The sequence below is a fragment of the Bombina bombina genome, chromosome 4 (assembly GCF_027579735.1).
Source record: "Bombina bombina isolate aBomBom1 chromosome 4, aBomBom1.pri, whole genome shotgun sequence".
Taxonomy (NCBI): Eukaryota; Metazoa; Chordata; class Amphibia; order Anura; family Bombinatoridae; genus Bombina; species Bombina bombina.
This window is the reverse complement of record NC_069502.1, coordinates 263858050-263871983: the sequence shown is the minus strand read 5'-3', so window position 1 is coordinate 263871983 and position 13934 is coordinate 263858050. Positions and strand designations below refer to the sequence as shown.

The following is a 13934-nucleotide window of genomic DNA, read 5'->3' as shown; positions in this document are numbered from 1 at the left end:
CATGGAGAGTCCACAACGTCATTCCAATTACTAGTGGGATATTCAACTCCTGGCCAGCAGGAGGAGGCAAAGAGCACCCCAGCAAAGCTGTTAAGTGTAACTTCCCTTACCCATAATCCCCAGTCATTCAGCCAAAGGAAAATGGAAAAAGAAGAAACACAAGAGGGAAAAAGGTGCCTGAGGTTTAGACAAAAAACCTGCCGAATTGTAATTAAGAAGAGGGCGGGGTCGTGGACTCTCCATGCCCGGAAAGAAAGAAATTTATCAGGTAAGCTTAAATTTTCTTTTCTTTCCTATGACATGGAGAGTGCACAACATCTTTCCAAAAAGTAGTGGGAACCCATACCCAAGCTAGAGGACATGTATTGAACAGGAAGGTAGAAAAAGGCAGGAGGACCTAAACAGAAGGCACCACCGCTTGAAGAACCTGCTTCCCAAAAGAAGCCTCAGCCGAGGCAAAAGTATCAAATTTGTAGAATTTGGAAAAAGTATGCAGAGAGGACCATGTAGCCGCCTTGCAAATCTGTAACACAGAAGCTTCATTTTTAAAAGCCCAAGATGAGGAGACCGCTGTAGTGGAATGAGACTTAATTCTCTCAGGTAGCTGCTGACCAGCAGTCTCATAAGCTAAACAAATAAAACTTCTCAACCAAAGAGACAGTAGTAGTAGTAGTAGTAGTAGTAGTAGTGGCCTTCTGACCCTTACACTTTCAAGAGAAAACAACAAATAGGGCAGAAGATTGCCGAAAATCTTTAGTAGCTTGCAAGTAAAATTTTAGAGCCTGCACAACATCTAAGTTATGCAAAAGACAGTCCCTTATGAGGAGGATTAGGACAAAAGGAAGGAACAACAATTTCCTGATTAATGTTTCGATCAGACACCACCTTAGGGAGAAACCCCAACTCAGTACGAAGGACCACCTTATCTGCATGAAAAATAAGAAACAGGGAATCACACTGCAGAGCTAAAAGTTTAGAGACTCTGCAAGCGGAAGAAATAGCAATGAGAAACAAAACCTTTTAAGATAACTTTATATCAACAGCATGCATCGGCTCAAGCAGAGCCTGTTGCAAAACTTTAAGAACTAGGATAAGGCTCCACGGGGGAGCAACTGATTCTAACCAGAGCCTGAACAAAAGCTTGAATATCTGGTAAGTCTGCCAGACGTTTGTGTAAAAGGATAGATAACGCAAAAATCTGACGCTTTAGAGTACTGACAGACAAACCCTTCTCCAGGCCATCCTGAAGAAAAGACAAAATCCAGGGAATCCTCACCCCTTATATTCGAATCAATAAAGATATTTATGCCATATCTTATGGTAAATCTTGTGAGTAACCGGTTTGCGAGTTTGAAGCATAGTTTCAATGACCGCTTCAGAAAAACCACGTCTAGGCAGTCAGCTTCAGAGAATCTAAGTTTGGATGGAGGAAAGGACCCTGAACTAGAAGGTCCTTTCTCAGAGGTAACCTCCAAGGAGGAAGAGACGACATCCGTACCAGATCTGCAAACCAGATACTGCGAGGCCATGCAGGAGCTATTAAAATCACTGATGCTCTCTCCTGTTTGATACAAGCAATACCTCATGAAAGGAGAGCAAACGGACGAAACAGATGCCAGAGAGAACATCCAAGGAACCGCTAGAGCATCTATCAGAACGGCCTGAGGATCTCTTGACCTTGAAACATACTTTCGAAACCTTGGCGTTTTGGCAGGACGCCATAAGATTCAACTCTGGAACCCCCCATCTGAGGGTTATCTGAGAGAACACTTACGGATAGAGAGCCCACTCCCCGGGATGAAAAGTCTGTCTGCTCAGAAAGTCCACCTCCCAGTTGTCCACACATGGAATATGGATGGCAGATAGAAGGCAATCGTGAGCTTCTGCCCACTGCAGAATGCGAGTCACCTTCTTCATGGCGAAGGAACTTAGAGTCCCTTCCTGGTGGTTGATGTAAGCCACCGAGGCGATGTTACCCGACTGGAATTTGATAAACTGGACTAAAGACAGTTGAGGCCACATCGATAGCGCATTGAAGATAGCTCTTATCTCCAAGATGTGTATTGGAAGAGAGGACTCTTCCCGAGACCACAAGCCCTGAGCCTTCAGAGAACCCCAAATAGCCCCCCAGCCTGACAGGCTGGCGTCCGTAGTCACAATCTCCCAGGAAGGTCTCAGGAAGCAAGTGCCCTGAGACAGATGTTCCCGAGACATCCACCACGAGGGAGTGCCTATTGTTAGGGGGTCCAGATTTATCCTCTGTGACAAATCTGAATGGTCTCTGTTCCATTGACGGAGCATGCAAAGCTGCAGTGGTCGCAGATGGAACCAAGCAAAAGGGATGATGTCCATGGATGCCACCATCAGACCAATCACCTCCATGCATTGAACCACTGATGGACGAAAGGCAGACAGCAAGAAGTTTGGATTTTTTGACCTCCGTCAGGAAAATCTTCATGGAATCTATTATTGTCCCTAGGAAACACACTGTTGTAGATTGAATTAGAGAACTCTTTTCCAAATTCACCTTCCACCTGTGGGAACGTAGAAAAGACAACATCTCTGTATGAGATTGTGCTAGTTGAAAAGATGACGCATGAACCAGAATCTCGTCTAGATAAGGCCAATAGCGCTCCCAGAACCTTTGTGAATATTCAGGGAGCCATGGCCAGACCAAATAGAAGGGCAACAAACTGGAAATGCTTGTCCTGAAAAGCAAATCTGAGAAACTGATGATGATCCCTGTAAATGGGAACATGTAGATATATAGTAGTAGTAGATGGCGCTGGTCTATTGAATGATTTTCTCTAGTAAGTGAAGAGAAAAAAGGCTTGATGCATATATTGAAGCCAATTAATATGGGTGCAGTATACTCACTCCATAAGATGAATCTTTACAGCTGAAAGGGAAGGTAGCATCAGATGGCAAGAGTCCACAGGTTCCTGGAGTCAAATACTGAATTTTCAGGTTTATCCAAAAGTGGACTGCCAATGTCAAGGCAAACTATGCTCTAATATATTTCAAAATGTGATGCCTTTAAAATCAGTAATAAATTGCACCTGGCTGTGCAATTTACACAGCCAGGTGCAATTTATTACTGATTTTAAAGGCATCACATTTTGAAATATATTAGAGCATAGTTTGCCTTGACATTGGCAGTCCACTTTTGGATAAACCTGAAAATTCAGTATTTGACTCCAGGAACCTGTGGACTCTTGCAATCTGACGCTACGTTCCCTATCAGCTGTAAAGATTCATCTTATGGAGTGAGTATACTGCACCCATATTAATTGGCTTCAATATATGCATCAAGCCTTTTTTCTCTTAACTTACTAGAGAAAATCATTCAATAGACGAGCGCCATCTACTACTACTATCTATCTATACACAGTCACAAGGGAGAGACTGCAAGAAGGCTGCGGTCTGACCTAAAGGAGAGTACCAGTTCTTAGTTCATTTGTACAGAATATTGTGTGTTTTTTTCCATCTTGCACCTCTGTATATTGTTTTCCTTTTTGAACATGTAGATATGCATCCTTCAGGTCTATGGTCATCATGAACTGACCTTCCTGGAACGAATAGTTTCCATCTTGAAGGACGGAACTCTGAGGAATTTGTTGATACACTTGAGATCTAAAATGGGACAAAAAGTTCATTCCTTTTTGGGAACCACAAATAGATTTGAATAGAATCCTAGACCTTGTTCCCTTGGAGGGACTGGTACAATAACACCCAGAGAGGATAGGTATTTTACACAATTTAAGAAGGCCTCCTTTACCTGGTTTGACGATAATTTTGATAGGAGAAATCTGTCCCTTGGAGGGCAATATTTGAATCCTATCCCATAACCCTGAGATACTATGTCCACAGCCCATGAATCTGGGACATTGCGTATCCAAGCCTGTCAAAAGAGAAAAAGCCTGCCCCCCCCACCTAGTCCAAGGTCGGACCGGGGCAGATCCTTCATGCTGATTTAGAATCAGCGGAAGGCTTCTTGTTTTGATTTCCCTTATTCCACGGCTGACTGGACTTCCAAGTGGACCTGAGTTGATCAGGTTTAGAAGAGGACAGTGAAGACTTCTGTCCCTTAAAGTTGCGAAAGGAACAGAAATTAGAAGTCTGTCGACCCCTAGGTCTATTTTTCTTGTCTTGAGGAAGGAAAGATCCCTTTCCCCCCGTAATCTCAGAAATGATTTCCGCTAGACCAGGTCGAAACAGAGTCTTGCCCTTATAAGGTAAAGCCAAAAGCTTGGCCTTAGAAGAAACATCAGACGACCAAGATTTTAACCACAGAGCTCTGCGGCCTAGCACAGTGAAGCTAGACATCTTAGCTCCCAGTCTAATTATCTGCATGTTGGCATCACAGATAAAAGTATTAGCCAGTTTGAGAGCTTTGATCCTATCTTGGATCTCCTCTATCGTAGTTTCCTCTGAAATAAGATCAGACAAGGCATCGCACCAATAGGAAGATGCTCCCACAACCGCGGCAATACTTGCTATAGGTTGTCACTGTAATCCTTGATGGATATACATCTTTTTTAAAGGGACATAAAACCCAAAGTTTTTATTTCATGATTTAGAAAGAACATCAAAGTTTAAACAACTTTCTAATTTACTTTTATTATCATATTTTCTTCGTTTTCTTGTTATCCTTATTTGAAAAGCAGAAATGTAACCTCAAGAGTGTGCACATGTCTGCAGCACTATATAGCAGCAGTTTTGCAACAATGTTATACATTAGCAGGAGCACTAGATGGCAGCACTATTTCCTGTCATGTAGGACTTCAAGCATGTTTACGCTACCTACCTAGGTATCTCTTCAACAAAGAATAACATGAGAATTAAATAAATTTGATAATAGAAGTAAATTGGAAACTTTTTAAAAATTGTATTCTCTGAATCAAGAAAATATTTTTTGGTGTTTAATGGCTCTTTAAGTAAGCCTCTAGCTTCTTATCCATTGGATCTTTAAAAGAGCAACTAACATCTTTAGCAGTGTTTCCCAACCGCGGTCCTCAAGTACCCCCAACAGTCCAGGTTTTCATTATAGCTGAACTAGAGCTCAGGTGAGATAATCAGCTGATGGATGAGAGCAGGTTGGTTACTGATCAGCTGATTACTTCACCTGTGCACTGGTTCAGCTACAATGAAAAACATAATTTATGTAAGAACTTACCTGATAAATTCATTTCTTTCATATTGGCAAGAGTCCATGAGCTAGTGACGTATGGGATATACATTCCTACCTGGAGGGGCAAAGTTTCCCAAACCTCAACATGCCTATAAATACACCCCTCACCACACCCACAATTCAGTTTAACGAATAGCCAAGAAGTGGGGTGATAAGAAAGGAGCGAAGGCATCAACAAAGAATTGGAATAATTGTGCTTTATACAACAAAATCATAACCACCACAAAAGGGTGGGCCTCATGGACTCTTGCCAATATGAAAGAAATGAATTTATCAGGTAAGTTCTTACATAAATTATGTTTTCTTTCATGTAATTGACAAGAGTCCATGAGCAAGTGACGTATGGGATAGCAAATACCCAAGATGTGGAACTACACGCAAGAGTCACTAGAGAGGGAGGGATAAAAATAAAGACAGCCAATTCTGCTGAAAAAAGAATCCACAACCCAAATCAAAAAGTTTTAATCTTTATAATGAAAAAAACTGAAATTATAAGCAGAAGAATCAAACTGAAACAGCTGCCTGAAGAACTTTTTTACCAAAAACTGCTTCTGAAGAAGAGAAAACATCAAAATGGTAGAATTTAGTAAAAGTATGCAAGACCAAGCTGCTGCTTTGCAAATCTGATTAACAGAAGCTTCATTCTTAAAAGCCCAGGAAGTAGAAACTGACCTAGTAGAATGAGCCGTAATCCTCTGAGGCGGGGATTTACCTGACTCCAAATAAGCATGATGAATCAAAAGCTTTAACCAAGAAGTCAAAGAAATGGCAGAAGCCTTCTGACCTTTCCTAGAACCAGAAAAGATAACAAATAGACTAGATGTCTTTCTGAAATCTTTAGTAGCTTCAACATAATATTTTAAAGCTCTTACCACATCCAAAGAATGTAAAGATCTTTCCAAAGAATTCTTAGGATTAGGACACAACGAAGGGACAACAATTTCTCTACTAATGTTGTTGGAATACACAACTTTAGGTAAAAACTTAAATGAAGTCCGCAAAACCGCCTTATCCTGATGAAAAATCAGAAAAGGAGATTCACAAGAAAGAGCAGATAATTCAGAAACTCTTCTAGCAGAAGAGATGGCCAAAAGAAACAATACTTTCCAAGAAAGTAATTTAATGTCCAGAGAATGCATAGGCTCAAACGGAGGAGCCTGTAAATCTCTCAAAACCAAATTAAGACTCCAAGGAGGAGAAATTGACTTAATGACAGGCTTGATACGAACCAAAGCCTGTACAAAACAACGAATGTCAGGAAGATTAGCAATCTTTCTGTGAAACAGAACAGAAAGAGCAGAGATTTGTCCTTTCAAGGAACTTGCAGACAAACCCTTATCCAAACCATCCTGAAGAAACTGTAAAATTCTAGGAATTCTAAAAGAATGCCAAGAGAATTTATGAGAAGAACACCATGAAATGTAAGTCTTCCAAATTCGGTAGTAAATCTTTCTAGACACAGATTTGCGAGCCTGCAACATAGTATTAATCACTGAGTCAGAGAAACCTCTATGACTAAGCACTAAGCGTTCAATCTCCATACCTTCAAATTTAATGATTTGAGATCCTGATGGAAAAATGGACCTTGAGATAGAAGGTCTGGCCTTAACGGAAGTGGCCAAGGTTGGCAACTGGACATCCGAACAAGATCCACATACCAAAACCTGTGTGGCCATGCTGGAGCCACCAGCAGTACAAATGAACGCTCCATTATGATTTTGGAAATCACTCTTGGAAGAAGAACTAGAGGCAGAAAGATATAAGCAGGTTGATAGTTCCAAGGAAGTGACAACGCATCCACTACTTCCGCCTGAGGATCCCTGGACCTGGACAGATACCTGGGAAGTTTCCTGTTTAGATGAGACGCCATCAGATCTATTTCTGGAAGCCCCCACATCTGAACAATCTGAAGAAACACATCTGGGTGAAGAGACCATTCTCCCGGATGTAAAGTCTGGCGACTGAGATAATCCGCTTCCCAATTGTCTATACCTGGGATATGGACCGCAGAGATTAGACAGGAGTTGGATTCCGCCTATGCAAGTATCCGAGATACTTCTTTCATAGCTTGAGGACTGTGAGTCCCACCTTGATGATTGACATACGCCACGGTTGTGACATTGTCTGTATGAAAACAAATAAATGGTTCTCTCTTCAGAAGAGGCCAGAACTGAAGAGCTCTAAGAATCGCACGAAGTTCCAAAATATTGATTGGTAATCTCGCCTCTTGAGATTTCCAATACCCCCTGCGCTGTCAGAGATCCCCAGACAGCTCCCCAACAAGAAAGACTCGCATCTGTTGAAATCACAGTCCAGGTTGGACGAAGAAAAGAGGCCCCCTGAACCAAACGGTGGTGATCTAACCACCAAGTCAGAGATAGTCGAATATTGGGATTTAAGGATATTAATTGTGATATCTTTGTATAATCTAGAAAAGAATAAAAAACAGAGGCGCCAAACTGAGCAAGTACCAAGATATCGTCCAAATAAGGAAACACCGCAATACCCCGCTCTCTGATTACAGAGAGAAGGGCACCGAGAACCTTTGAAAAGATCCTTGGAGCTGTTGCTAGGCCAAAAGGAAGAGCAACAAATTGGTAATGCTTGTCTAGAAAAGAGAATCTCAGGAACTGATAGTGATCTGGATGAATCGGAATATGAAGATAAGCATCCTGTAAGTCTATTGTGGAAATATAATGCCCTTGCTGAACAAAAGGCAGAATAGTCCTTATAGTCACCATTTTGAATGTTGGTATTCTTACATAACGATTCAAAATTTTTAGATCCAGAACTGGTCTGAAAGAATTCTCTTTCTTTGGAACAATGAACAGATTTGAATAAAACCCCAGACCCAGTTCCAGATATGGAACTGGCACAATTACCCCAGATGACTCCAGGTCTGAAACACACTTCAGGAAAGCCTGAGCCTTTACTGGGTTCACTGGAATGCGTTAGAGAAAACAGAATTTATGCTTACCTGATAAATTACTTTCTCCAACAGTGTGTCCGGTCCACGGCGTCATCCATAACTTGTGGGAATATTCTCCTCCCCAACAGGAAATGGCAAAGAGCACAGCAAAAGCTGTCCATATAGTCCCTCCCAGGCTCCGCCCCCCCAGTCATTCGACCGACGGACAGGAGAAAAAAAGGAGAAACTATAGGGTGCCGTGGTGACTGTAGTTAAAGAAAGAAATTTATCAAACCTGATTAAAAAACCAGGGCGGGCCGTGGACCGGACACACCGTTGGAGAAAGTAATTTATCAGGTAAGCATAAATTCTGTTTTCTCCAACATTGGTGTGTCCGGTCCACGGCGTCATCCATAACTTGTGGGAACCAATACCAAAGCTTTAGGACACGGATGAAGGGAGGGAGCAAATCAGGTTACCTAAACAGAAGGCACCACGGCTTGCAAAACCTTTCTCCCAAAAATAGCCTCCGAAGAAGCAAAAGTATCAAATTTGTAGAATTTGGCAAAAGTGTGCAGAGAAGACCAAGTCGCTGCCTTACATATCTGATCAACAGAAGCCTCGTTCTTGAAGGCCCAAGTGGAAGCCACAGCCCTAGTAGAGTGAGCTGTGATTCGCTCGGGAGGCTGCCTTCCGGCAGTCTCGTAAGCCAATCGGATGATGCTTTTCAGCCAAAAGGAAAGAGAGGTAGCAGTAGCTTTTTGACCTCTCCTCTTGCCAGAATAAACAACAAACAGAGAAGACGTTTGTCTGAAATCCTTTGTTGCTTCTAAATAGAACTTTAAAGCACGGACTACATCTAAATTGTGTAACAAACGTTCCTTCTTTGAAACTGGATTCGGGCACAAAGAAGGCACAACTATTTCCTGGTTAATATGCTTGTTGGAAACAACTTTTGGAAGGAAACCAGGTTTAGTACGCAAAACAACCTTATCTGAATGGAACACCAGATAGGGCGGATTACACTGCAGAGCAGATAATTCAGAAACTCTTCTAGCAGAAGAAATAGCAATATGTGAAAAACTATGAAGGAATTATTCAATCTTAACCAAATTTTCACCACAGTGTCTTAAAGCATTCAAAGCATTGCACCCCAAATTTCAGGCTGTTAACCCTTAAAATGTGGAAACTGGAGCCTTTTACAATTTTAACCCCCTTACAGTCCCAGCCCCAGCCTTTGCTGCGACTTCACCAAACCCAGGGGAGTATACGATACCAAATGAAGCCTTCTAGGAACCTTTTCAATGAATTCCAGACCCACACACATGCAGCTGCATGTACTGATCTCAAAAGTAACTGCGCAGTAATGGCGCGAAAATGAGGCTCTGCCTACTACAGAGAAAGGCCCTTCCTGACTGGGAAGGTGTCTAAACAAGTGCCTAACGTAAAAAACGTTCCCCAAAGTTATAAAAGTGTGAAAATCAACTTCAAACTGTATAAAATACCCAAATAAAGCAATCGATTTAGCCCATAAAAGTGTCTACCAGTTTATAGCCCATATTAAGCCCTTTATTCTGTTTGAGACTAAGAAAATGGCTTACCGATCCCCATGAGGGGAAAAATGACAGCCTTCCAGCATTACCCAGTCTTGTTAGAAAAATGGCTAGTCATACCTTAAGCAGAAAAGTCTGCAAACTGTTCCCCCCAACTGAAGTTCTCTCAGCTCAACAGTCCTGTGTGGGAACAGCAATCGATTTTAGTTACTGCTGCTAAAATCATACTCCTCTCATAAACAGAACTCTTCATCTCTTTCTGTTTCAGAGTAAATAGTACATACCAGCACTATTTTAAAATAACAAACTCTTGATAGTAGAATAAAAACTACAACTAAACACCACATACTCTTCACCATCTCCGTGGAGATGCTACTTGTTCAGAGCGGCAAAGAGAATGACTGGGGGGGCGGAGCCTGGGAGGGACTATATGGACAGCTTTTGCTGTGCTCTTTGCCATTTCCTGTTGGGGAGGAGAATATTCCCACAAGTTATGGATGACGCCGTGGACCGGACACACCAATGTTGGAGAAAGAAACTTCTCACAGGCGGTCTTACCTTGAAACCTATTCTGTACCCTTGAGAAACAATGTTCTGAATCCAATGATTTTGGATTGAATTGATCCAAACATCTTCGAAAAATCGTAGTCTGCCCCCTACCAGCTGCGCTGGAATGAGGGCCGCACCTTCATGCGGACTTGGGGGCTGGTTTTGATTTTCTAAAAGACTTGGATTTATTCCAGACTGGAGAAGGCTTCCAATTGGAAACCGTTCCTTTAGAGGAAGGGTCAGGTTTCTGTTCCTTATTCTGACGAAAGGAAGGAAACCGGTTAGCAGCCCTAAATTTACCCTTAGATTTTTTATCCTGAGGCAAAAAGGCTCCCTTCCCCACAGTGACAGTTGAAATTATAGAATCCAACTGAGAACCAAACAATGTATTACTTTGCAAAGAGATAGCAACGTTGACTTAGAAGTCATATCGCATTCCAAGATTTAAGCCATAAAGCTCTTCTAGCTAAAATAGCTAAAGACATATACCTGGCATCAATTCTAATGATATAAAAAATGGCATCACAAATGAAATTATTAGCATGTTGAATTAGCTTAACAATGCTATAAACATTAGGATCTGGTACTTGTTGCGCTAAAGTTTCCAACCAAAAGGTTGAAGCCGCAGCAACATCAGCCAAAGAAATAGCAGGCCTAAGAAGATGACCTGAACATAAATAAGCCTTCCTTGGATAAGATTCAAGCTTCCTATCTAAAGGATCTTTAAACGAAGTACTATCTGCGTAGGAATAGTAGTAAGCTTAGCAAGAGTAGAGATAGCCCCATCAACTTTGGGGATCTTTTCCCAAAACTCCAATCTATCAGTCGGCAAAGGGTACAGTCTCTTAAACCTTAAAGAAGGAGTAAATGAAGTACCCAGACTATTCCATTCCCTAGAAATTACATCTGAAATAGCATCAGGAACTGGAAAAACCGCTGGAATAACTACATGAGGTTTAAAAAACGAATTTTAACGTTTACTGGTTTTAATATCAAGAGGACTAGACTCCTCCATATCTAATGCAATCAACACCTCTTTTAATAAAGAACGAATATACTCCATTTTAAATAAATATGAAGATTTGTCAGTGTCAATATCGGAGGCAGAATCTTCTGAACCAGATAGGTTGATAGTTCCAAGGAAGTTTTAAAAGACCTTTTACGTTTATTAGAAGGTAGTATAACAGACAGGGCCTTCTGAATAGAATTAGAAACAAATTCTCTCACATTAACAGGAATATCCTGAACATTAGATGTTGAAGGAACAACAACAGGTAATGGACTACTACTAATGGAAATATTGTCTGCTTTTGAAAGTTTATCATGACAACTAACACAAACTACAGCCGGAGGAACAGTTACCACAAGTTTACAACAAATGCACTTAGATTTGGTAGAACCGACATCAGGCAGCAGCATTCCAGAAGTAGATTCTGAGACAGGGTCAGATTGAGACATCTTGCAATATGTAATAGAAAAAACAACATAGAAAGCAAAAACATAATTTATGCTTACCTGATAAATTTATTTCTCTTGTAGTGTATCCAGTCCACGGATCATCCATTACTTGTGGGATATTCTCCTTCCCAACAGGAAGTTGCAAGAGGATCACCCACAGCAGAGCTGCTATATAGCTCCTCCCCTAACTGTCATATCCAGTCATTCGACCGAAAATAAACAGAGAAAGGAGAAACCATAGGGTGCAGTGGTGACTGTAGTTTAATTAAAATTTAGACCTGTCTTAAAAGGACAGGGCGGGCCGTGGACTGGATACACTACAAGAGAAATAAATTTATCAGGTAAGCATAAATTATGTTTTCTCTTGTTAAGTGTATCCAGTCCACGGATCATCCATTACTTATGGGATACCAATACCAAAGCTAAAGTACACGGATGATGGGAGGGACAAGGCAGGATTAAGCGGAAGGAACCACTGCTTGAAGAACCTTTCTCCCAAACACAGCCTCTGAAGAAGCAAAAGTATCAAATTTGTAAAATTTTGAAAAAGTGTGAAGCGAAGACCAAGTCGCAGCCTTGCAAATCTGTTCAACAGAGGGCCTCATTTTTGAAGGCCCAGGTGGAAGCCACAGCTCTAGTAGAATGAGCTGTAATCCTTTCAGGGGGCTGCTGTCCAGCAGTCTCATAGGCTAGGCGTATTACGCTCCGAAGCCAAAAGGAAAGAGAGGTTGCCGAAGCTTTTTGACCTCTCCTCTGTCCAGAGTAGACGACAAACAGGGAAGATGTTTGACGAAAATCTTTAGTAGCTTGTAAGTAAAACTTCAAGGCACGGACTACGTCCAGATTATATAAAAGACGTTCCTTCTTTGAAGAAGGATTAGGGCACAACGATGGAACAACAATCTCTTGATTGATATTCTTGTTAGAAACCACCTTAGTTAAAAACCCAGGTTTGGTACGCAGAACTACCTTATCTGCATGAAAAATCAGATAAGGAGAATCACATTGTAAGGCAGATAGCTCAGAGACTCTCCGAGCCGAGGAAATAGCCATCAAAAACAGAACTTTCCAAGATAAAAGTTTAATATCAATGGAATGAAGGGGTTCAAACGGAACTCCTTGAAGAACCTTAAGAACCAAGTTTAAGCTCCACGGGGGAGCAACAGGTTTAAACACAGGCTTAATTCTAACCAAAGCCTGGCAAAATGCCTGGACGTCTGGAACCTCTGCCAGACGCTTGTGCAAAAGAATAGACAGAGCAGAAATCTGTCCCTTTAAGGAACAAGCTGATAATCCTTTGTCCAAGCCCTCTTGGAGAAAAGACAATATTCTAGGAATCCTAACCTTACTCCATGAGTAATTCTTGGATTCACACCAATAAAGATATTTACTCCATATCTTGTGGTAGATTTTCCTGGTAACAGGCTTTCGTGCCTGTATTAAAGTATCAATGACTGACTCGGAGAAGCCACGCTTTGATAGAATCAAGCGTTCAATCTCCATGCAGTCAGTCTCAGAGAAATTAGATTTGGATGAATGAAAGGACCTTGTATCAGAAGGTCCTGTCTTAGAGGCAGAGTCCATGGTGGAAAGGATGACATGTCCACTAGGTCTGCATACCAAGTCCTGCGTGGCCACGCAGGTGCTATCAGAATCACCGATGCTCTCTCCTGTTTGATTTTGGCAATCAGTCGAGGGAGCAGAGGAAACGGTGGAAACACATAAGCCAGGTTGAAGAACCAAGGCGCTGCTAGAGCATCTATCAGCGTCGCTTCTGGGTCCCTGGACCTGGATCCGTAACAAGGAAGCTTGGTGTTCTGGCGAGACGCCATGAGATCCAACTCTGGTTTGCCCCAACGATGAATCAACTGAGCAAACACCTCCGGATGGAGTTCTCACTCCCCCGGATGGAAAGTCTGACGACTTAGAAAATCCGCCTCCCAGTTCTCCACGCCTGGGATATGGATTGCTGACAGGTGGCAAGAGTGGTACTCTGCCCAGCGAATTATTTTTGAGACTTCTAACATCGCTAGGGAACTCCTGGTTCCCCCTTGATGGTTGATGTAAGCCACAGTCGTGATGTTGTCCGACTGAAATCTGATGAACCTCAGTGTTGCTAACTGAGGCCAAGCCAGAAGAGCATTGAATATCGCTCTTAACTCCAGAATATTTATTGGAAGGCGTTTGTCCTCCTGAGTCCACGATCCCTGTGCCTTCAGGGAATTCCAGACTGCACCCCAACCTAGAAGGCTGGCATCTGTTGTTACAATTGTCC

General features: G+C 41.9%; 1 protein-coding gene across 6 annotated transcripts in view; it reads right to left on the bottom strand.

The window, feature by feature from the left end:
• The window catches only part of SAP130 (Sin3A associated protein 130), a 260377-nt gene that overhangs the window by 1223 nt on the left and 245220 nt on the right, over positions 1-13934 (bottom strand). The gene's annotated exons all lie outside the window — the stretch shown is intronic.